Raw genomic sequence first — 23,219 nt, 5'->3', positions numbered from 1 at the left:
CTCCTCTCCCTCCTTCGCGCCGCTGGGCCCGCTCTCCTCCTCCTCCTCCTCCTCCTCCTTCTCCTCCTCCGCCGTTCTCTCTTGCCCCCTTCCACCTTCGGCCGCCCTATGCCCCCTCCGGTTCCGTACCTTAGGGTTTTACTTATTTTCTCTTATTACCGCCGGTGGGCATGTGGGCACGCTTAACGCGCGCACACCGTCGCGCGAGCGACTCGTACGTACGTACGCGCGGCGCGGCGCGGCGCGTTGGTCCACCTCGGGGCCCCCGTCGGTCCCTCTTTCTCTCTCTCTCTCTTTCTCGTTCTCCCTTCCGTCCCCCTGGTCCGTGGGGGCCTCTTCTTTCGTTCTTTCCTCCTCTTCGGGCTGTTTTCTCTCCTCTTAGGCCTCCTTAGGTACTCCAATATGTGAGCACATTATTACAGGCGCAACAGAGGCCCCCACGGGAGGGAGGTAGGGAGGGGGGATTCCGAGGGCCCCGGGGGACCGCGAACGGGGCTGAAGCCGAGGCGAAACGCACACGCGCTTCTGGGCGGACGGGAGAAAGCGCGCGAGCGTGCACGCAAGGGTGTTTAGGTGAAGCCCAGCGTACCGTCAACCCCCCGTCCCTCGAACCCCTCGACCATCCCCCCGCCCCCGGTCCCTCCGGCGCCCTTCACCCCGCCCCGTTACCGTTCGCTAGCCGGCTCCGTTCCCTTCGTCTTCTTCTCCCGCTTCTTGCTCCTCTTCTTCATCCTTCTTTCTCGTCCTTCTCATCGTTCCGGCTGTCCCACCGGCTCTCGCCCGAGAGTCAGATACCAGATTCCACCTGTGCTGCCTGATATCTTGCCCGTTGCTGCCGTGCTCATCCGCCTTGTCTTCGTTGTCTCCCCTCGTGTCGTGAGATCGTTTCGAATTCGTCGGGGGAGTTCCCGGACTTTTTCCTACGCCTCTGAACGCGACTTTTTTCTTATTTACCTCCTCGATTCGCGAATTTAATATTCCTACGACGATAGGACACTCGACGGATACCTCGAGCAATGTTCGTTCGTTTAACCGAAACGATCCTACCTTCCGATCTTCTCATCCCCTGCTCGTGTCTCCTTCACTCGAACATTCGCACTCTCGGTTCACGCGGCGTGCACGCGCGTTCAATCGTGATTCCTCAGGCGCATCCCGAAAACGTTTCCGCGAATGCGTTTCCCGCATTCGTTTCCATTTCGATTATTCCCGCAGACATTATCCGCGGGTCGGTTTACCGAAAGGGCTTCGTGAAATTAAGGCGTAATGGATACGCGACGGGATACAAACCGCGCGGGCGCATACGCAGAGGGATTTTAATGATCTTTCTTCAGGTATTCGTCGGGTAGCTATAGATACCAGATTCCACCTGGGCCGCTGCTTGGAAATACACCGCGTCTCTACCCTCTCCTCGTGGCTCGAGTGAGAGAGAACCGAACCAAGCTTCTGGCTTGATACGTTCCGTTGTCGCGAAATTTACGTCTTCGCGAAATTGACGTCTTCGCGTTCGTGGCAAGGAAAAATCTTTGAGAAACAATTCGAGGCTCGTCGAGCGAACTCGAGTCGCTTCGTCAAGCGAATTCATCATTTTTTCATTCGGTATGGAGACTGTACACGGTTATTGCGTTGAGAAAACGTTCTGTTTCTTTCATCGTGGACGAGAATTGTTGATTTTTGCATGCGATCGTATACGATGAGCGATAAGGCAACGCGATCCTTGGCGCGATCGGTCCGCGGGAAGATTTGCATGCGTAATGCGAAGCGAGAAGGGTTCCGTTAATCGCGAATACGCGTCAGGTGTCCTTTTGACACGACCCGCTAATTGCCCGGCTGAAATCGCGTGCCCGTTACGTAGCCGCGAATTAAAAACCGCATTCCGTCACTTTTCTTCATTCCCGCCGCGAAACCGTGTCGACTCTCGCTGAATCGCGGTAAACGCGCCAAAGCGAGCACGCGAGAACGCTCCAATAAGATCGTAGAAATTCAGAGAGGAAACTAGGGAAACGTACGATTCGCGATCGTCGTGAAATCGTTCGATCAAGTTCCAAGCACGTACGGGAAGAACTATCGCGAATCGTTCCGGGAGAAGCTGAGAAATTTACTCGCGCAAATTTCTATCTTAACAAGTTTAAACCTACCGACGACCTATCGTGTCTTGTTGGAAAAAGGAGTGGATGAAAGGTGAAACCGTTTTGGAAGAAGCTGAGAAAAATCTACTCGCGCAAATTTCTATCTTATCGAGTTTAAACCTATCGACGACCGAATAAAACAACGTGTGTACGCTTCCGTGTGTTTTGATTCGCGATTCATCGTCGAATGTTCGTCGAAGGGACTCCGAAACGATAGAAAAATAAATAAAAACGAGAAAAGGTCCTTTCTGTTAACGATACGTAATTTTTTCTCCCAATGTGAACACCTTTTCGTCCACCCTCGCGCGAGGACACCATGGATTTCACGAATTAATAACTCGTATCGGCAAAACGTATTATTCGACAAATGACACGTTTCTATCCGTCCCGTGGCTCGCGCTAACGCGTCTCGAATCGTACACGGAACGTCGATTCGTAATTGTATTCGTCCCGGGGACGAGAAACGAGCGTTGGTATCACGTGAGACCTCGCATAGGTATACGAGTCTCTAATTCGTCCTTTGAGAAGACGCCTCTCGGCCCGCAAGGCGGGAGGGAAAAATGAAAAGATACGCGCGGCCTCGTACCGTTAATTCGGTGACGTTGTCAATAACGATCGGACGGAGATGCGTAGATGGATGGGCCGGATAAGGGAGAGAGATTTATCGACGGTGTGGCCGAACGTGGCCACCTTTACGGGGCCCCGTGCGAGCGGCGATCCGGAGGGGGGAAAAAAAATAGCGACGACTGGGTCGCTAATGCGTGTCGCCCCGAAAGGAACTCGCGTCTCGTGCGCGGTACAAAGCGACGCGGTTCGATCGGACGGTGCTCGTATCTCGCGCGCTCGATCGAAACGAAATCGATTGGCCGTCGAAGGTCATCGGTGGAGCTTCCCCCACCGCGCGGTCACTTCTGTGCCGGAGCTACCCACGTTTGCCACCAGAGGGAAACACACCACCGACTGTTTCCTACAAATTTTCGTATCTGCTCCGATTGGTATATATATAGTCCCTTACCGATCTCCCAATGTCCTGGGGTATAAGGCAGGGCCTGCTAGAATGCCTTATCGATGAGTCCACTAACAGGCCCAGGACGAAACGCTCTCCCCTCTCCTTTTCCATCACCCTTGACGCTATTAGGACCGCTAAACTTCCCTCAATGCTCAATAACCTCGAGCAGGCATTCAATTCGGCAAGACATCGGTCCATCGTCCTCTTTTCAACTCGTTTGCCCTCGACCGCCCCGAGAGTCTATCGGATCGTTTCTCAGGCGCGGGGGAAAAAAATTTGTAATCATCCGGGGTCCTCTGTTCTCGTTTTCGTCGTTAAGGTGGGCGGGACGAACGTTTGCCCCGTAATAATCGAATCACGCCGATGACGTTCGGAGAGTGATCGTTTAATTTTCAGCGCCGCGGCGAGTCACCGTGCGGGCCCGGCGTCAACCGAGAACTCGCGACGTGCACACCGAGTCTCTCGGGTTAATTAAGGGGGACAATCGCGGGGATATAATCATCCATATATTCTTTCTCGAGATAATATCGTTTCGAAAGGTCGTGTTATCGCGTATTCGAGAGTGAACGCGAAATTATTCCCCCGCGGTGGAAAATGAATTTTTCGACGTGGATATCGTCGCTGAAATGTTTCGAAACTTCGTGTCGGAAAGGATCGAGGAGAACGCTCTTTCTTAATGGTGGAAAAAAGACCCCTGAGATACGGTGGTGGGGGGCCTGGTGGTGCGTGCGTGATTTCGCGCGACGCCGTTGGGACCGGACCTCCTCCGTGGTTTCCTCGTGGGACCCATCGGCCGCGTATGCATATTGTGCTCGTTAAACGGGAATAATCGCGTCGGGATCGAAGTAAAAATTCGAGTAAGGACCTATCTAATCTTCCGGAGTGGTCGTGGCGCGTCCAGGTTCCTCAGGCACCCGGGGCTCGGTCATTAGTAGCCACGGTTGTGCGCCTCGTCGAGATATTCTTCGTTATCTGGCTCCAGCGATGGGACGCTCTCCGTAGCACGGGGAGGAAAAAACAAAAAACGGAGAGAGATAAGGGAGGGAGAAAGTCGATCAGCGAATTTTAATTAAAGATTTAACGAGCGGCGAACCGAACGGACATCGAATCCGCCCGATCGATTCCGATAATGATTTTCGGCGAAATTAATCGGACGCCGATCGCGCGTTCGATTCGTCGTGGATTCGTAACACCGCGAGAAGTCGATTTCAATAACATCGCGGACCTCGAGTGTCCGTATCGAATCGTCGATATCGATCTTACGAGCCAGCCCTCCGAAGATTTTCGCGCTCCCCTTCTCGATCGTGCCGCGAAATTCGTCGCGGATGAAATTCGCGAAACGTTTACCGCTCCGGGATTATTCGTCTAACGGATGTTTCTCCGTTTGTTTGCTCGACGCTGAAAAAGATCCTTAATTCTAGGTTATTATCCGTAGCTATGCACGCGCGTACGGCTTTCAGGTTACGTTCGTCTTCGTCGAACAGTTCGAGAACTGGTCCCGTCCTCTTCGTCGCGCTAATATCTCCGATAAGTATCGGTTCTATAAGCGCGGAGAAAATAGCGTTAATTCACGGGTGCCGTGAAACGTTTTTCCTCGTACGGCCCCGGGCGGTTCTTGTTTGCCTTTCGTAATTGTTAAACGAAGCTCAATGAACGCGAGCCGGGAACGCGAGCGCAGGTAGAAGAGACACCTGTTGATCCCCGACGAGCCCGAAAATCGTCTCCCACGAGCCACGACACTCGGGGCCCTCGTTAAAAACCCACCTCTCTCGCTCCCAATATATCACGCCGGTGGCATCTACACGGCTGACACGGACGGACGGCTCCTCCAGAAAACCGGGATCCTCGGGACTAATGGGATTTTAACTAACGATCGCCGGAGAAGAAGCGGACACCGCTGGCGACGACTCGGACCGGCCGATCGATCGATCGATCGCTGCCCCGATGGAATTAACGACGCTGCTCTCCTCCGGATGAAATTCTACCTTTGCCTCCGTTAAATTGGATTCTTTTGTCCCGCTGGAATCGATCGCTGCGTACTCGATGCCATCGTCGCCGCACCGTATCGGATCGCGAAACGAAAATATTGTAGTTTAAAGTCGTTTCGACCGTGCACTTCGACTCACGATTCGCGAGAGCAAATATTTAGATAATAACGAGTCGATTTGTTCCCTGCTCCGTTGAGATAGGAGGTAATCGACAAAAGTTACAAGAGTTACCTTTTTGGCAAAAGTCTTCGTAGAGAGTCACCATTTATTAAATATCTTGGTAAAATACTGACGTAATTATCGCTAAGAGTACACGAGGAGGGACGAGTAGCGATTTGAACTCGAGTAAGGTGGCACAATGAATGAATTCCTAGTGATCCTGCTGTTTGGGTCATGTGTCCTCGAATCTTCCGTAAGTTGTCGCGAAACTATTCGAAAAATGAAATTACGAGACTGTACGCTCACCTTCGAAAGGTTCAAGGTTTAGATACATCTTACGAAGATGTCCGCTGCTTGGTCCACGAGCGACGTTCGAAGTTCGAATCTCCCAGGCGCTCAAATCCTCCGAAAGTATGTCGTCTCGTTGTATACCTTCCTGCATACTTTCGTGGTACCGGAAGAAAAAAAAAAAGAAAAGCTTCGATCGCTACTTTTATCGCACGAGGATCTCCGTGGACGGTCGGCCGGCACGTCTTAAGCTCCTTAGCAGCCTCATCGATCAAATTTCTTTCGGATACGACTCGATCGCGACTCGGATAATTCGTAATGCTCCGTGTTGTTCGATTCTCGCGCGTTCGTCTACCGATCGTCCTTAACGGTAGAAAATCGTCGCGAATCGATTTCGAAGGTAGAACTAGTGGAGAAGGAACCGTGGTCGGTTGAGCGAAAAAAGGAGAATACAGAGGGTGAGCACCCGCTGGTAATTAGGGACCAAAGGTTTTCGGGTTTCGTGGGCGCTCGAGACACCGGTCGAACGCGCTGAAAAGCGATTCGGCTGTCAATTAACTGGCCCCGGGTTTTAAACTGGATCGTTATCCAGCAGCGGGAAATCGAGCGTTGGTCCCTTTGAAAATCGTTCGGTGAAAATCGAGAAACGCCTCCTTAGGTGGCGCGCTCGGTTATTAACGACTCGTGTTCGTTGTTCGTTAAAAGTACACCGAGAGATCGTACTCGATAGACGGCGAGGCTCTTTCGGGATTTTCGGAGTTCGACGACGCGACGACGCGTAGATGTTAGATTAACCGTGAAACTCGAGAGCTCGTTGTGAACGACTCACGGCGGACGGTTGCTCGAAACGCTCGAAAGAATTTTCCAGGTATATTCCCCGGTGTGTATCGGTGTCCCCACCACCGTTCTCCGTTTCAACGTATCCGATGATCTGTTATCACGCGCGAGCGTACCGTGCCGCGGCACGGGCATAAATTTCGAAAAATATTCGGAATATCCGGGAGAAAGTGGCGGGTCATCGTGGAAAATTAGGCGTCGCCGTGGACACCGACTGTTTCGTTCCTTTTTCATACGGAGCGATCGTCGTTGACGCGGTGACCGACCCGACGCGCGTCACGACGTATGCTTCGACGACGTTGGTGTTCGAGAATTACGAATCGCGGGAATACGAGACGCGAAGTGTATTTGAAATATCGGAACGATTACCGGGATAAAGATCTCGATAGAAATCGAGCAACTTGGAAACATAATTCCCGGTTCGTATCGCGCGAATACGGTCCGATACTCGCCGCGTTAACGAGATCGATCTGCGTCCCGTTTTTCGTTAAACGGGGGGAGTCGAGGCTCGAGGAATCCGATTCCCCGTATCGTTCGATTTTCACACGCGGAAGAGATGCGAACTCGGCGCTCGTTGAGAGCTAATCGCGCGTATATCCTGTGACGCAGGCGCCACCCTCGGAATCCTCGCGATCCCCGAGATATTTCTGGAATGTCCGCGATGGAAAGCGAGGAGTTATACGTTTACGGGCGATTCGACGGGGGATCGAGAAACGGCGAGGGCATCCTCGGGTGTAAGCGCGTTCGGTGTTATTTATAAGGGCGATAGCGGCGCCGTTTGTTGCTCAATTTTCCTCCGGGAGTTCCTGATCGCCGGGATTAATAATGAACTTAACGATCGACGCTGTCAACGGGACCGGGAGAACGCGACTACCGCCAACTATAAATTACAAGGAAAAGGTGGGGGAAAATCGAGCGGTAAACAGCCAACGAGGAGATTGTTACCGTTTTAGGTCGAAATTGCCGAGACGTTCGACGGCCAGATACATTTGTATTAAAATATCTCCCGCGCGTAAAACTCGGAACGCGAAACGGCGCAATTTTTCCACCGTTATCGCCGCGATCCGTGCAACCATCGACCAACTAATTCCTCGATGTCCTTTTGTAATATCGGCTCGAGCCGAGTCTTATTAGCTGCCATTTAACGTGCTTTCTGTTCAGCGTTTAACAACCTGTTCTTCTTCGCGTCGTAAATTATGCACACTTCGTTGCAAATGTTCCCGCGTGTATACCGGTACCGTATAACCCGCACGGTATATCACTGATTTTTCACTCGCCGGTTGTGTGTGTATTTATCGACTTTTTGATTTCGGCCGTAATTGCGCGCCCGATCCGGGGGGAGCCACGTATGCGCATAATTTACCGAGTAAAAGTTTACTTTCCAAGACAATTTCCTTAGAGCTTAATATATATATATTTCTCGCCCCGCGTGGACGACACGAAACGTCTCTACAAGTTAACTAAAGAACTTTTTAGAAAGTTTCGAGGTCGAGAGTACATTTTACCGAAAGATGAACAAATATTTTCGCGTTATACGTTGAACGTAGTACGTTTTCGATACTTTTCACTCCTGTGTACAACGAATCTGTAAAACGTGCAGGTTTCCCCGCTCGTAGCTATGTTTTCGAAAAATGGCGAACCGTGTAAAAATCGGGCGGTATCGGTGACGCCTAAATCCCGTTGAGGACAGAAACCGCGATTCTTATAAATGCCTTTGGGGTACGTGAGTGGCGTATGTATCGGGCCAATGGCGACTGGCATCAAGTACCAATCAAAGAATCCCATTAAATTGCAGGAATTTCTTGCCAACCGGCTCCTCTCTTCTCCTTCTCCCTCCCCCGCTCTTTCTCGATCGGTTGCACTGGCCGTAGCGAACGCGCTACTCGCTCGCTCGCGTACGCGTAAGCGTTCGCCACCGTAGCGACCGTTTTATTTCCACGTATGAGTTTTTGAAAGCCGTCCGTGGCAAAAAATACAAGCCGGAGTACCGCGAATAAAGGACACCCGATCAACCGTCCTTTAACCTCGGAGTTAACAAGGATACGCGTTAATAAAGATAAGGGGAACGCGGCGAACCGAACCGTGGTTTCTCGTGAGTGCTCGTAGGAGTGGAGCGTTCGCCAGGTTGTCGCGACGGTAGCGAATTAAACGCGCGAAACGGAGAAAAATTCTCGCACCTCGTGACACCGAGCGATGAGAAGCGGCTCCATTACGCGCGCGATATTTTCACCGGTACGCTCGTCGCGATAAACTCGAGGAGGAGCGTACCCGATGTTGGATTTAAAGGGTTAACGTTGGTCACGGTTATTTTCGTAATAACCGCGGAACGGTGACGGACTCGCTATCGAGTGGCATGCGCGGAACGTATCGAGCGCGAGGATTTAATTACAAGGACGGATCTCGGTGGTCGGTAATGGACGACGAGGAAAAGTACCCTCGGGGCTGAATCACGAGGAATCAAGATGGCTTCGCTCGGACGTTCGAGATATCCATCTCCGTGGCCGTGAACCGCTCCGATTCCAACTGAGAATCAGAGTCCCCGTAAAGAGGATTTCGAGATCGGAAGTGTTGCGAAGTTCGGATTATAATAATATGCAGGGATCTCGCGTGTCTAGTAGTACAGTTAACGTATAATATAAAGTTCGAAGAAATGCGTATACAGTGATACGTCTTTCTGACTCTGGGCTTGGAACTCGACTGACAACCAAAAAAGGAAAACGGCCGAACCATTGACCGCGTGGCGGACGACCCTTCCGAGCCAATACGGAGACATCTGGCACCCTTGAGATCATTGTTGCGTTCGCTCCAACAGGAAGGTTCTCGAGTGAAATCGTGCTCGTGTACGTGACTGTTTCTCGATTGTTTTTTGTCAATTTTCTCGTTCGACGTCCTTCTCGAAATCGTTCCGAATAGACATTGGCAACAATCGCGAGAAAGATACTCGTTGGTAAAGCAATGGGGCCGCATTATTCGTAACGTCTAGACGTTTGCATCGACGCGACAGTCGTCAGGATCCGTACGCCCGGTCGTTCCTTCTCCGTCTCTTTCCTCCGTAGTCCTCCTCTCCGGTCCTCCATTCAATGGACCGCTCTTCGGGGCCTTACGGTGGTACTCACGCAAAACGCCGCCACGTGACGGGCATCCGGATCGCCGATGACCGATGAAGATTCCTCCGTGCTCCGGACAGGATCGACGAGTAATTGCTGCTTCGGTGCAGCACGGGACACGGTGCCATTGGCCCACGCAAATCTCTTTGTCCTACGGGAGTTGGCCACCCGGTTTCTCCAACTCGAAATCGAATTACTAGGGTCCGTCGAGACCCGTAACGCACGAGTACAACTAGGTATCGGTAATGGTAACCGTGTTTAGAGCGTAAACACGGTTTACGAGAATTCGAGATCGATTGCATTCGTTTCGTCGGTCGCTAACTCTCGTAAATTTGCGTTCTAGATGAAGATACGTGGTATCAACGTTGGAGAGTTTATCCGAGACAATATCGCGGAGATCCGGGAGAAAGTTGCGGGTCACCGTGGAAAATTAGGCGTCGTCACGAACACCGATGGGTCGTGTAGAGATCCGAGAAGTTCGAGATATCCATCTCCGTGGCTGTAAACCGCTTAGATTCGAACTGAGAATTAGTTTCCCGCGAAGAGGATTTCGAGAAGATTCTCGGGCGAAATTCAACGATATCGTAATCTTTGCGCAGAAGTGCGTTGTACCAACAACGACCTCGTGCCATTTACCCGCATCGATCGCGAAGATCCGGTGAGACTCGAGGATCGTTGCCACCGATCGTCGAATCGGTGTCGAATCGGTGAATCGAATCGATCGTCGAACGATCGCGATGCACAAACACTTTCCGCTTTCGCAACGCGCGAGGATAATACGATTACCGTATCGGGTATTATGCGTGAGCTGTTACGCGGCCGTGGCGTTCTCGTAGCTCGGTCGGTCGTTATTGAAAATCGCGAGGAAGGGAACGGGGCCGTGGTCGATTACGATCTTGACATTGATCGTAGATAACGGCCCCGACGGTCTCTATCATCGATCATTAGCTTCCACCGGACGTCCACCTAGATTCTAGACTCGTCCTAGAGACCGGACGGGCATTCTACGTCGCGATACGGAACGACGCGAAATTTGTTCGCGTCGAGCGAGCCGTACGAGAAATTTCCGAACCGTTCGACGTGTACATCTCTTCTCGACGTAAAGAGATATCGCGTCGAATCGCGCGCGGGTGATCGATCGGCACCGGTCCTGGCGAGACCGGCTCCGTGGATTTGAAAGTACGTTCCGCAAAATTCGCGAACCCGATCGTCCTGCGGACTCGATCGCGAGTTTCGATACGAGGATCGGCGAACGGGGAAGAAATGCCTGTGGCGTTAGACGATGCGTACACGTTCGAGGTATTTGAACAGGTAACTCGGATTGCCGGACGTGAAACAAGAGAACCGGCGTTCAACCGCAAACGGTCAAGCGTTGAGTTTGTGGAGCAATAAAATGTATTTACACTTTCTTGCGCGACCACGGTCTTCGTATCGGTATTCCGATCGAGCGTTTACCATGGACGCGTTTTCCACGGGAAAACTACGGAATCGTCCATGAAAGAGTTTTGGCGGCGCTAAATTAAAGTATGTTAGAGGAAGGAAAGAACGGAAATATAAGGAGTGGGGATAAGCGTTTCATCCCGGGCCTGCTAGTGGACTCGTCAGTAAGGCATCCTAGCAGGCCCTGCCTTATACGCCGGGACATTGGAAGATCGGTAAGAGGTCGTATATATAGCGATCGGAGCAGGTACGGGAACTTGCGGGAAACGGTTGGTGGTGAGTTTCCCTCTGGTGGCAAGCGTGGGTAGTGCCGCCACAGAGTCATTGAGAGTAATTCGAGCGATTGTCACGCAACGGAGTGTTTCGAATGAAATTTTCAGGAGGAGAAGAGATCGCGGAACGTTCGTAGAAATCTAAGAAGCGTGTTTCTCGAGTATCGCGCGGACCGAGGGGAACAGGGTCCTCCGTACGACGAAAAGGTACACGAAAAGCCCGATCTTCGAAGCCCGTTTATTAATACCAGTCCCGAAGCCTCTCGTGCAGAACCGAGGCGGCGGAGCGTACTCGCGGAGGAGCTCCGCGGCGATTAGCTCGGCTCGACAGGGCCTCTCGGCTTGCCACGGGGGGCCCACAAGGGCCCAGAAGGGGCCACTCGCGCGGGGGCGTACCGGTGGAGGTGAGACGAAGCCCGTGCAATTTTTAACTTTTAATATCGCACTCGAGACCCGGCTCGGTGCTCTCTCGCTCTCGAGTCGCGCGGTGGTCAATTTTAACGACCCGAGACTATGGAATCACTGAACGAAACTCGATTTTTCTCGATTTAAAAATTAAGATCGACTTCGTAGCGTCTGTTCCTGCGAATGAACGAATTCGTTTGGAAAAGAAAAAGAAAAGAGAAACTTTCGTTCGAGTGTTAAAAAGCGAGAGGTCGGGAAAGTTTCGATAACGTCGATTCGATTCGATTCGATAGAGTCGAGCGCGTTAGAACCGACTCTGCGTCGAAATTCCTCGAGGCGGGGCACACGTGGAAATAAATATCAACGAAGAAGTGGAAAGGGACCGTAGTGGTGTTGAACTTTCGGAGAAGTTTCGGGGAAAGATTCTCTCCTCCTTTTTGCTCGAATCGTGACTCGATCCACGATAGCGGAAGATGGTACGGCACCGGGAATGTTAATTAGTTAATTAAAACGTCCTGGTACGTTTCCACCTTGGGATATATTTAGATAAGAGGTGCGCCCTATATCGAGCGGTTTTTCGGACGATGGAGCCGGCCGGTGATTACGCTCCGGTCCTGGCGCGTCCGACCGCGAGATAAGTCCAAGATGGACCGACTGGTTTCTCCGAAGCCGCTGCATTTAGAAACCGCTGCGAGTAATTGGATTACTCTACCTGGCGGAACGCGAAACGGTAACGATTAATTGATTTATCGCAAAAACCGTCACCGTCCGGACCGACGAGCGTCCAACGTTTCTTCGAAATCGAATCGTTACGGAATCGATACGGTTCTCACATTATTATTATCATTATTATTATTATTATAATCGTCGTCGTCATCGAGTGTTTCTTTCTTCGCACCTTGCGAAGGCTTAACGCTCGCGCGAGGATCATCGGCGTGTATCTCGCGGAGATGGTGTCGGGTTGCCGGGGGGAATTCTCGGTTATTACCGAAATGGGAACTCTGTGTTTAATCCTCGGGGGAGTATCTTTTTATTTTGTTGAAAGTGCGCGTCGTTAGTTTCGGCTTTAAGAGCGTCGCGACGGGTTTCGGAGCGCGAGCACCGACCGTGTTCCAGAATTGTTTATACACCTGCGATATTAACGTAACGACGACCGCGTAACCGAGCTCCCGATAGAGGTCGTTGCGATATCGGCGGGTTGTTTAAGTCAAATTCCACTTAATATCTAAATTACGTATAGTACCACACGACCGTTCTCTCTCTGCTTGGATCTCCGTGTCGACTCTCTCTCTCTCTCTTATTCACCGACCCTCTCCTTTCGTCCGTTTTGTGTATCCTAATTAGCCCGAGCGTACGCAGGGTGGAGCCACTCGCTCGTATCAATACAAACGCACGTGCACGAATACTCGACGCGTTCCATAGTGTCCCATTCGTTGTCCTCTACGAGCGGTCGGTTCGAGTTTCGAGCAGTCTCGACGAAAAAAAAAAAAAAAAGAAATTCTCCACCGGTGCCGTATTAATTGGCGGGCCCGATTTTCGAGCGCGAGCGCGCCTCTTGGAAAACGAACAAAAACGGTTACCCGAGGAACGAAACGATGCAAATTGCGCACCGGGGGAACGGGAGAGGGTTAAGCAAAAGACGATATAGGTATGATCGCGAATTTAGAACGAGTCGCGGGGAAAAAAACGAGGCGAAATTGTCGAAGAAAAGGTAGAGTAACACGAACGAGAAACGTGTTCGAGAGGAACGTTATCGGGTCTGCTCGCCGCGTGAGAATTGAAACATTCCCGTGTCCCGTGGACGCGCGTAATACCCAGGGATGGCGAATCAACTCGAGCGTTTCTTCGTTCCTAATCCCGCGGCTGTAATCCGGTTACACGAACGCATTAGCCTTTCGGCCTCCTACGAGTGTCAAGGTGTGACAGGTGAAAGGACGGGCCCCGGGAAAGGTCTTTACGACTTTCGCCGTTCGGTGTTCCCGCTTGTCCGCGAACAGGAGAATAAACGTGCTTTACACCGAGAAACTCCTCGATGGAAAGTGTGTACGAGCTGTACTCCACCTCGTTTAAGGTACTCGGCTTTTAATTCGTGCGTGTCTTCGAGACGAGGCGTTAAATAGTTTTCTACGACGGTCCCCACGGTGGGGATTGCCTGTCACGCGGACGTAATTGCACGCGACAACCTAATCTCGAAGTACGATAAATGGCGCGATACACCGCGGTGTACCTAGAAGGTAAATCATGCTGAAGGCGTAATTTGCCGCGGGCTGACGCGGATATTGCGAACCGTCCAGTTTTAATTCGTGGAATTCGAGACGACGATCGGGTTTGTAAATTGATTCGCGAACCAGGGGACGGGAACGTGTTGGTACTTCTGAGCACTCGTAACTTCGGGATCGGTTTTTCCACGAGTGGAGGATCTAATGGAAAATTAACGGAAATTAACGGAAATTAACGTACTTGGCGCGATGTACTGTGCGTTCGTGAGAAGAAGGCTAACGAGCAATACGTCGACGATGCGTACGATGGTGGGGGAACTGTTTAACCAGAGCGGGAAAGTTCGAGATGGATTTTTCCACGCGAGGAGGATCTATTGGAAAATTAACGGAAATTAACGGAAATTAACGGAAATTAACGGAAATTAACGGAAATTAATGGAAATTAATGGAAAGTAACGGAAAGTAACGGAAAGTAACGGAAAGTAACGGAAAGTAACGGAAAGTAACGGAAAGTAACGGAAAGTAACGGAAAGTAACGGAAATTAACGAAAATTAACGGAAATTAACGGAAAGTAACGGAAAGTAACGGAAATTAACGGAAATTAACGGAAAGTAACGGAAATTAACGGAAAGTAACGGAAATTAACGAAAATTAACGGAAATTAACGGAAATTAACGGAAATTAACGGAAATTAACGGAAATTAACGGAAATTAACGGAATGTAACGGAATGTAACGGAAATTAACGGAAATTAACGGAAATTAACGGAAATTAACGGAAATTAACGGAAATTAACGGAAATTAACGGAAATTAACGGAAATTAACGGAATGTAACGGAAAGTAACGGAAAGTAACGGAAATTAACGGAAATTAACGGAAATTAACGGAAATTAACGGAAATTAACGTACTTGGCACGATATACTGTGTGTCTACGAGAAGAAGGCCAAAAGAGCGATACGTCGACGATGCGCGCGCTGTTGGGGGAACTGTTTAACCAGAACTGCAAAGTTTGCACTCGTCTACCTTCTTCTCACGAACGAACAGTAGTCCAACGAGATACACACCATTGCTCCTTAAATGAGAAAGCAGTGGTCAAAGTTTCCATCGAGACAGCGGTCCAACGAAACGAAAATCGGGTAACGCGGGGAACTCGTGGGATCGAGGGCGGCGCGTAGAAGAGAATCGAGGCTCGATATTCCAGTTTTCGTGGGCTGGCGGCTCGACTCGCGCTTGAATGGCCAGTAAGAACCCGCAGGGGTTTCCAGACGCTCCTTTTAGCCGGCTCTTGATCCGTGACGAAATATTAATTGACACAAAAAGTAGTAGCTCGCCGGACCTTACGTCCCGCTACCTTACGAAACTACTTTCGACCGTACAACGTATTTCTATGGACCTCGACTCGGTCCTCGGCCGACGTACATTAATTCGTATTGAATCCTAGTTGCTCGTGGAAAGGGTCCGGCCATTGTCGTTAGAAACGCGCCGTTATTGGGTTTCGGGCTTATAATTGATACCGGTGACGACGCTCGTAACGCGAGGCTAAGGGGAAAACGATACGTCACGAATTGCTCGTTTTGTCCACGATAATTGTATCAATTTCTAAGGATGACGTGGATTTGCCGCGCGCCTGTCTCGATACCGGCGAGTGAACGTCTCTTTTTCACCGATACGACGTTTCGCAAACCGCGTTTCGACGAAATCGTAGACGCTCGGTCGATTTACTTTCGACGATCGAAACTCACTCGGGATTTTTCCAATTTTTTCTTCTTCTTTACAGATTCCTTCGGAGTACCCGGGACGTATGTAAAAAACGAGAGAGAGATCTCAAACGAATTCTTCGAATTATTTCGGTACTTTTCGACGCGAGTGTTCATCGCTTACGGTAAAGGAACAACACGGTTAAGAAAATCGTTTCGGTTCGCTACAGATATCTCCCGAAACTGTATCAGTGGTCCGCGATACGTACGCGAGATACAGGTGCAACGATGCTCCGGAAAAATGGGAGCACCGGAGGCTGTAAAATTATACGGCACCTTCTTTGTCCTTTTTCGAATTTACGAAGCGTTTTTTACGAGTTTGGATGCTCCTCGTAAATTGACGGCACCCATATAATATTCGGTTGTAAAAGCGCGAAGATGAAAAGGGTGGGGCGAGTACTAAAACCTTTTACGCGAGAGTACGTTTACACGAAGGAACGTGGATCGGAGCGGTGCGTTACCTCGAATCGATTATTCGCCTAAAATAAACACCGTTGAGCGCTCTTATCGTTGAACGTGTTCAGCTGTATCGACACACGTTAGAATCTTTACCATTCGGGTAGATCATCATTGCTTTTCTCGTTCGACTCGTGCTTGAACTCACAGCTGAAAATCACCCTTGTCGAAGAATCGCACGGGATCTTTTTCAGCACCCGGACAATGTAAATGCTCGTTTACGAGGTATCGATGGAAAATTTTCCGCAATGTGTTCTCCGCGTCGCGGAAGACGCAGAAGGAACTCCGCGGCGGGCAAATAACGTAATTTGCGTGCACGTGACCGGAGAACGGGATTACATCCTCGACAACGAGAGACGTTCCGTTCGGGCAACCTTGGTAATTTATGCGAGGCACAATTAGGCTGCGGTTGAACGTTCTGTCCGTAAATCACCATGCGAAATACCGATTGGTCGCCGTGTTCTTTCGCGTTTCCCTCGCCGTGTATCACGGTTTTATCGGCGGCGTTGATTTTCCAACCGAAGAAGACCCGTATATCAACGCGAACGGGCGCAGCACGGAACGGAAGTTTTCTCGAATATTGTCGAGTGCATCGGGACGCGCTCGGTTGCGCTCCAATTTATGAACCGCGAATGGGATATATTATTACTTACGCGTAATTACGGCGAATCGGCGAGCGTAACGAGCCAACGAACGCAACGCACAGTCGGACACGTCCACGTCCGGCTTAATGAGCCGGGAAAAATCCTCTCGGCGAGGATTACCTCGCGCCAGGGGAATCCCGTTGATCTTGATCGGTGTGGCTCGACGCACCGTTTTCCCTGACGCAACCACGTTGCGAAACATTATTTAAGTCGAACCTTCTCCGTACCGACTCGACGCGACTCGCGAAACACGACACGGACGACTCGAGACACGTGAGAACCGACACCAATGATCTTAAGACTCGCGGAACGCGATACGGACGACCCGGGACATCGACGACCCGAAATTCGCGAACTACGGACTCTTTTGGATCTCTTGAACTTTGAACGACAAGAAGAGCACTCTGCAGCAGGCTTCTGCGAGTCCCAACGACTCGCGATTCGGGAAGAACGATACCTGCGACCCGAAATTCGCGACCTACGAACTCTTTTGGATCTCCTAAACTTTCTACGACAAGAAGAGCACTTTGCTTCGGTTTCCGCGAGTCCCAGAATCATAAATGGTAAGCGTACAGCGTCGAGTCTCAATGACCCACGATTCGGGGAAACCGACACCGACGCCCCGAGACTTGCGACCTACGGACTCTTCTGGATCTCTTCTGGATCTTCTGAACTTTCTACGACAAGAAGACCACTCTGCAGCAAGCTTCTACGAGTTCCAGAACCACGTCAAGTCCCAACGACCCGCGATTCAGGAAAACCGACACCTGCGATCCGAGACTTGCGACCTATAGACTCTTCTGGATCTCTTCTGGATCTCTTGAACTTTCTACGACAAAAAGAGCACTCTGCTTCAGCTTCCACGAGTCCCAAAACCCTAAATGGTAAGCGTAAAGCGTCGAGTCCCAGTAACCCAACGTTTCGCCCGCTTCCATCGGTTTCTACTCGCTCCGAGAGAATTCCACACTTCCGATCGTACCTGGACAAACGCCCGAACGTTCTCGTTGCCAGGTCGGTTCCATGTAAATGAACGATCGCGCATCCGCGTGCTCCGTAATCGTTCTTTTTGCGGTCCAAGGATGGTCGGTAATCCAAGAAAACTCTGTTTCGCGGCGGATATCGACGACACGTCCGCATTGTCCGATGATTCGAACACTCGGCGATTCCTCTCGGAGATTCCTTCGTCCCCCCTCTCCGGGCGTTCTTCTCCCATCGACGTGCACGGTTATCGTTCCGTGGCCGAGCGAACGAGTAAATAATTCCACGTACCCGGTAGCGTCGTTCGCCTCTTTTTAATCGCTCCGGAGGATGCCGTTTCCCTCCTCGCGAGTGTACTCGCGCTAACGACACCGTCCGGATCCAATAACGTTCGAAATAAATACCGAGGCGACGTATCTCGAGACGATGGTCGGGGGGTGGTACGGGGAATGGCTGTGCTTCATTACACAACGCTTCGGGAAAATAACGAGCGAGGTGTTTCCACACTCCGCGTCCGTAACGAATGGACCGTCCAAGGCCAGGGAACAGCCTTACCGCGTTCAAGGATAAACCCGGCTCCCATCCTCTTTACGCGAGTTTAAACTTCTGCTCGGGCGCATTAAATCGGCCGGGAGCGTTCCGTTGGTACTCGGGCATCCTCGTTCTCGTTTGCAGCGACCCGCGATCGGAACGATACGTTAAGCGTTCCAAGGCGCTCTCAATGGCGCCATTGTTGTCGCCAATAAACTCGAGCAGGTACCGCTACGCCGCGCCCCGCTCGTTCGCTTACGTTTCGATCGCGGAGGGTGCCTCTCGCTCAAACCAGCTGTTTTACGACCCTTTTTCGTTTTAAGATTCTCCTATCGTGTATCGCGCGAGCGAGGATTCGAATTCGTGGGGGTAGAGAAACGGTCGAGGGTGGTTCTTGTTTCGAGAAGAGACTAGACGCTCGAAACCAGTACGGAGAATCGAGTTCGCGGGGGTAGAGAAACAGTCGAGGGTGGTTCTTGTTTCGAGAAGAGACTAGACGCTCGAAACCAGTACGGAGAATCGAGTTCCTGGGGGTAGACAAACGGGCAAGGGTGGTTCTCGTTTCGAGAAGAGACTAGACGCTCGAAACCAGTACGGAGAATCGAGTTCGCGGGGGTAGAGAAACAGTCGAGGGTGGTTCTTGTTTCGAGAAGCGACTAGACGCTAGAAACTAGTACGGAGAATCGAGTTCGCGGGGGTAGACAAACGGTCGAGGGTCGTTCTCGTTTCGAGAATAGACTGAACTCTTGGAACGATTACGGAGAATCGAGTTCGCGGAGCAGGATCTCGCGAGACAAAGTTCGCGAAACGAACAACCTCGACTGGTCCGAAAATATTATTCACGGTTCGTTGCTACTCGATCGTCAGCACCCCATCGCGTTACCATCCCGGAACAGAGTATCGGCTCGGTTCTCGCTGCACGCGGAGAACTTTTACGATCGCTCGAAGCTGGTTTCTGGGTAAGCAGGGTACGTGGAAAAATGTAGATGCACCGCGGAGAAACCGTACTCGATAAACGTTCTTAACCTTTTCTCTTCTCGCTTAACTCCCCCTTCTCTCGATACACCGTTTGAATTCCCGCGCGAGCATCGCGCATCATGGAAAGTCCAATGAAATACCATCGTACGCGCGTTACGTTGTCCTGGTCTCCGGTAAGTTCTTGGGAAACAGATGAAATCCAACGAGGTCGTTCAGCGTCGCGACGTCCGGCGACGGTGGTCGAAAGCTCGATAGCTCGATCGCGATCGTTTTTGTATTCTCTCCGCGCAACGCTCCGTCGATCCGGGGCACCGTGACGCGCGCGTCTCGTTTTCTTCTTCTTGTCCCGAGGCTCGCGCGTCGCGACACTCGGTTAATTCCGTTCTCCCTCGGTTCTCGCGCGATTTTCCGCTTATTCGTTGCGCGAACGTATCCCTAGGATCCTCGATCGAAGGCGTGCTTGGTTCGTCGACTGTATACGAGTTTGTGGGGCTAGACAAACGGTCGAGGGTGGTTCTTTTTTCGAGAAGCGACCAGAGGCTCGAAACTATTACGGAGAATCGAGTTCGCGGGGGTAGACAAACGGTCGAGGGTGGTTCTTTTTTCGAGAAGCGACCAGAGGCTCCAAACTATTACGGAGAATCGAGTTCGCGGGGGTAGAGAAACGGTCGAGGGTGGTTCTTGTTTCGAGAAGCGACTAGACATTCGAAACCAGTACGGAGAATTGAGTTCGCGGTGCTCTACCGCCCGGTCCATCCCTCTTGTACTCTGGGATCACGGTAGCGGCGAAATAATACGTACGAGGGCCACCGATACCTTTATCGTTCTCCCGTCCGGGCAATTTGTGATCCCCGAATATCGGTTGGAGTCGGGCGCGTAGAAACGGAGGAGCGTCGAGTGTTCTCGGGAGCAGGTCCGGAAGCGCGCCTAGGGGGAAGAGAGGATCGTAGATCTCGGTGGCGATGCGGCATTAATCTCGTCGGCGTTTAGCGGTAGGGAGGTACGCGGAGCGGAGAGAGGCCGGGAGGTTGGAGAGCAGAGGACGAAAGACGGTGAAACGGGCCGATGGGTGGGAGAGAGGGCAAAAAGGGGATCGTTCGAGATCCGAGTAAGCGAGGTAGCGTGCCCCGGGGCCCTGGTCGGGACCGGAGCCGATGTAAACGGGGTCGTCGGTTGCACCGTAGCGCGGCGCGAGCGCGAGCGCGAGCGCCACCAGCCTCGGCAACGGCCGCGACGACGAGGACAACAACAACACGGAGCTGGTCTAGGAAAGCTGCCGGCGACCGGGGGCAGGCAGGGGCTTATACGAATGCGGTCCTCGCCGCGTTTATGCCGGGTAGCTGGAGGCGCTTATAAATAAAGGGTCCGCCGCGGAGAGACGCGGATCTCTACCGCGGGGCGAAGGAAAGAGGGTCCGTGGGGAAAGTCACAGACGAACGGAGGAGAAGGAGAAGAACGAGCAGCGGCAGCACGAGGACAAGGAAGAGGGAAACGACGGATAGAAGGAGAGGAAGAGATTCAATTATTCCGCGATTACAACGCGAGCGGCGACCGCCTTGCCCGACCGGCTGACTCGATCCTTGCACGAGCGTGTGTACGCGCTGCGTTTCAACCTCGCAGTTTGTTATACCGACCGATCGGTCTAAGTGGGACGTTGTCGTCGAATGCTAGCCACCGGGGGAACGGGGACGGACAGTGTCGCTCGTTTCGTGAGAATATGCGCGTCATTACGATTTATACGCCCGCTACGCGACGGAGAGGGGACCAAAGGGGGGTGGGTTTTGTTTAGACGAGCAGAGAGCCGCGATACCACGGAATGTCGTGCGTTTCGCCTCGCGGATCCGGACCGTGATCGCTCGCTCGCTCGCTCGCTCGAAATAACGAGTGCGCATTCTTCGGCGAGCGCTGAAGAAAGAGGAATTTTTCCGTTATGAAGTCGCGCTCGACAGTTTCGTAAGGACGATCGCGCGATCCAAACTCCATCGGTTACCATCGAGCTTTGCCAGTGCGCAACGATGCACGTTGGTATCGAACAAGTGTTAGAAGCTCTTCGTCAACGTCGATTAGACGATACCCGCTTCGGGTGCTCTTCGTGGAACTCTGTCGAACGTAGATTATATTTTCGCTCGAATTCCACGGTAACGATCGTGTACAACTTTCGAGGCGCGTCGCGCGGAAGGCTTTGCACCTTCGCGGAGCTCGAATCGAAATTCGATCGTTTCGTGTACACAAGTACCGCTAGTATTCAAAGAGTCACGGGTACGCTCGGTTAGGAGTCGTCTCGTTGCACCGAGAAAAGAGACGCGTCGCGGTTGAACGATATTTTCGTTAAAATTCCGCGACAACGATCGTGTACAACTTTCGAGGCGCGTTGCGCGCAAGGCTTTGCACTTTAGTGGAACTCGAATCGAATTTCGATCGTTTCACGTAGACCAGTACCGCTATAATCCAAGGAGTCACGGGTACGCTCGGTTAGGAGTCGTCTCGTTGCACCGAGAAAGGAGAAGCGTCGCGGGTGAAGCGGTTGCTACGTATTGAGACATTAAACCGGGACATATAAGGCCGCGATTCTTTTCGCGAATCTCGTACGGGATAGAGGGTCCGCTAGGAGGGTAATAAACGTTGTCTCGGCGATGGTCGGCGCCGAATATCGATCGTCCGGATAACGCCGTAGCCAATTTTCCGGGACAAATCGATCGAGCTCCCGTCGCGTTATCGATCGACGCCGCATCCGCACCGGTCGGGTTCCCGTGTCGCGTTCGTCGATCTCGAAACTCGCGCGATTCGCCGCGGCGCGTTACGACTTATCGTTTCGCGCGTCTCGGCCCGCGCCATTAACGCGTGTTCCGGCGTGCGCGTGAAATCGATTCATCGTAGACAGCTCGCGTCGACTACGCGGCCGTTGCTAATATCCATCCGCGTTGGTTTCACCGGCCGAGAGTATCGGGCGCGCGGATTTATCGCGTCGTTCTTAATTAGTTCTCTCCCGGAGCGGTGGTCCGATCCGTGGTCGGGATCGGTGGCCGGTGGAACCGGGCTGAACGTTATCGGGACCAGCAGGAGGACGCGGGCCCGCTAATAATTACGTGGAAAGAATCGAACCGGGCTCGGTCCCCGGGTCTCTCTGCTCGTCCTTTCGCCGAGTCGAAGGATCAAAGAGGACGATACCCGCGGAGGACGCGCGGCTCGGCTTCGACCGGTCCAACGATGCGTCACGGTTTTAACGGGGGAACGAGTTCGGGTCCGGCACTCAACGAAGGCGTTCCCAACGAAGGTGAATTTGCGTGAAACGACTCTGCGTATCGGTGTGCTACGGACCAAGGATAAAGGTGGTAGCCACCGCGGGACGGTGGAGAGGAGGAGAAAGAAGAGAAGGAGGAGGAGGAGGAGGAGGAGGAGGATAGCTTGGACGGGGCAGGCCCCCCTCGCTGACGAGACGCGACTCGCGGGGAAGAAGAAGACGACCAACGAGAAGAGGAACAGCGGGAGAGAACGAGGAGTAGGAGGAGGAAGAGCAGAGAGGAATCGGAGGTAAAGGCAGACAGGTACTCACGGGCGGACCAGGTAGCCGAGGCTCGGCTCCTCGGCCTCTGCTCCGGGCCCAGGTACTCTCGGGGTAGCCAGCCTTGAGCCAGTGAGACTGGTTTCTGTTTTTGCTTCCATAGTTCCATCCTTCGAGAATCTTCGGTAGTGCGTCCTTGTTCCGCTCGCCCTTTACTCCCCCCGCTCGACCCCTCGCCGGTCATCCGTCCCCCTTCGACCGACCCGGCTCCGTTCGCCACCCGTCCTTTTTCTGTCTTTCGCGTACGATCCGAGTCTTTCTTCTTCGATATCTTTCACCGGTCCTTCCCTTTTTTCCACACCGCTCTCTACTTTTTCTGCCTCCGTGCTCGACCGCTCCTCCCTCCGACGGGCCCCTTCGTTACGACCACCGCCCCCCCTTGCGACGGAACGCATCGAACGGACCGATTCGCAGGAAACCCCGAAACTTGTTCGAGTTCGCGGTTCGACGCTCGTTGCAC

The 23,219-nt window shown here is 52.2% G+C and overlaps 1 protein-coding gene across 1 annotated transcript in view; it reads right to left on the bottom strand.

Annotated features, from left to right (window-relative positions):
- Ser (protein serrate) overlaps positions 1-16,743 on the bottom strand; it is a 65,192-nt gene extending 48,449 nt beyond the window's left edge. The window contains exon 1 of the mRNA XM_076309360.1: positions 16,720-16,743. The gene's annotated coding sequence lies outside the window, so the exon portion shown is untranslated. The remainder of the gene's footprint in view (positions 1-16,719) is intronic.
- Between the last annotated feature and the right edge of the window lie 6,476 nt (positions 16,744-23,219).

This window comes from Ptiloglossa arizonensis, chromosome 4 (genome assembly GCF_051014685.1).
Source record: "Ptiloglossa arizonensis isolate GNS036 chromosome 4, iyPtiAriz1_principal, whole genome shotgun sequence".
Taxonomy (NCBI): Eukaryota; Metazoa; Arthropoda; class Insecta; order Hymenoptera; family Colletidae; genus Ptiloglossa; species Ptiloglossa arizonensis.
This window is presented reverse-complemented; position numbering and strand designations above follow the sequence as displayed.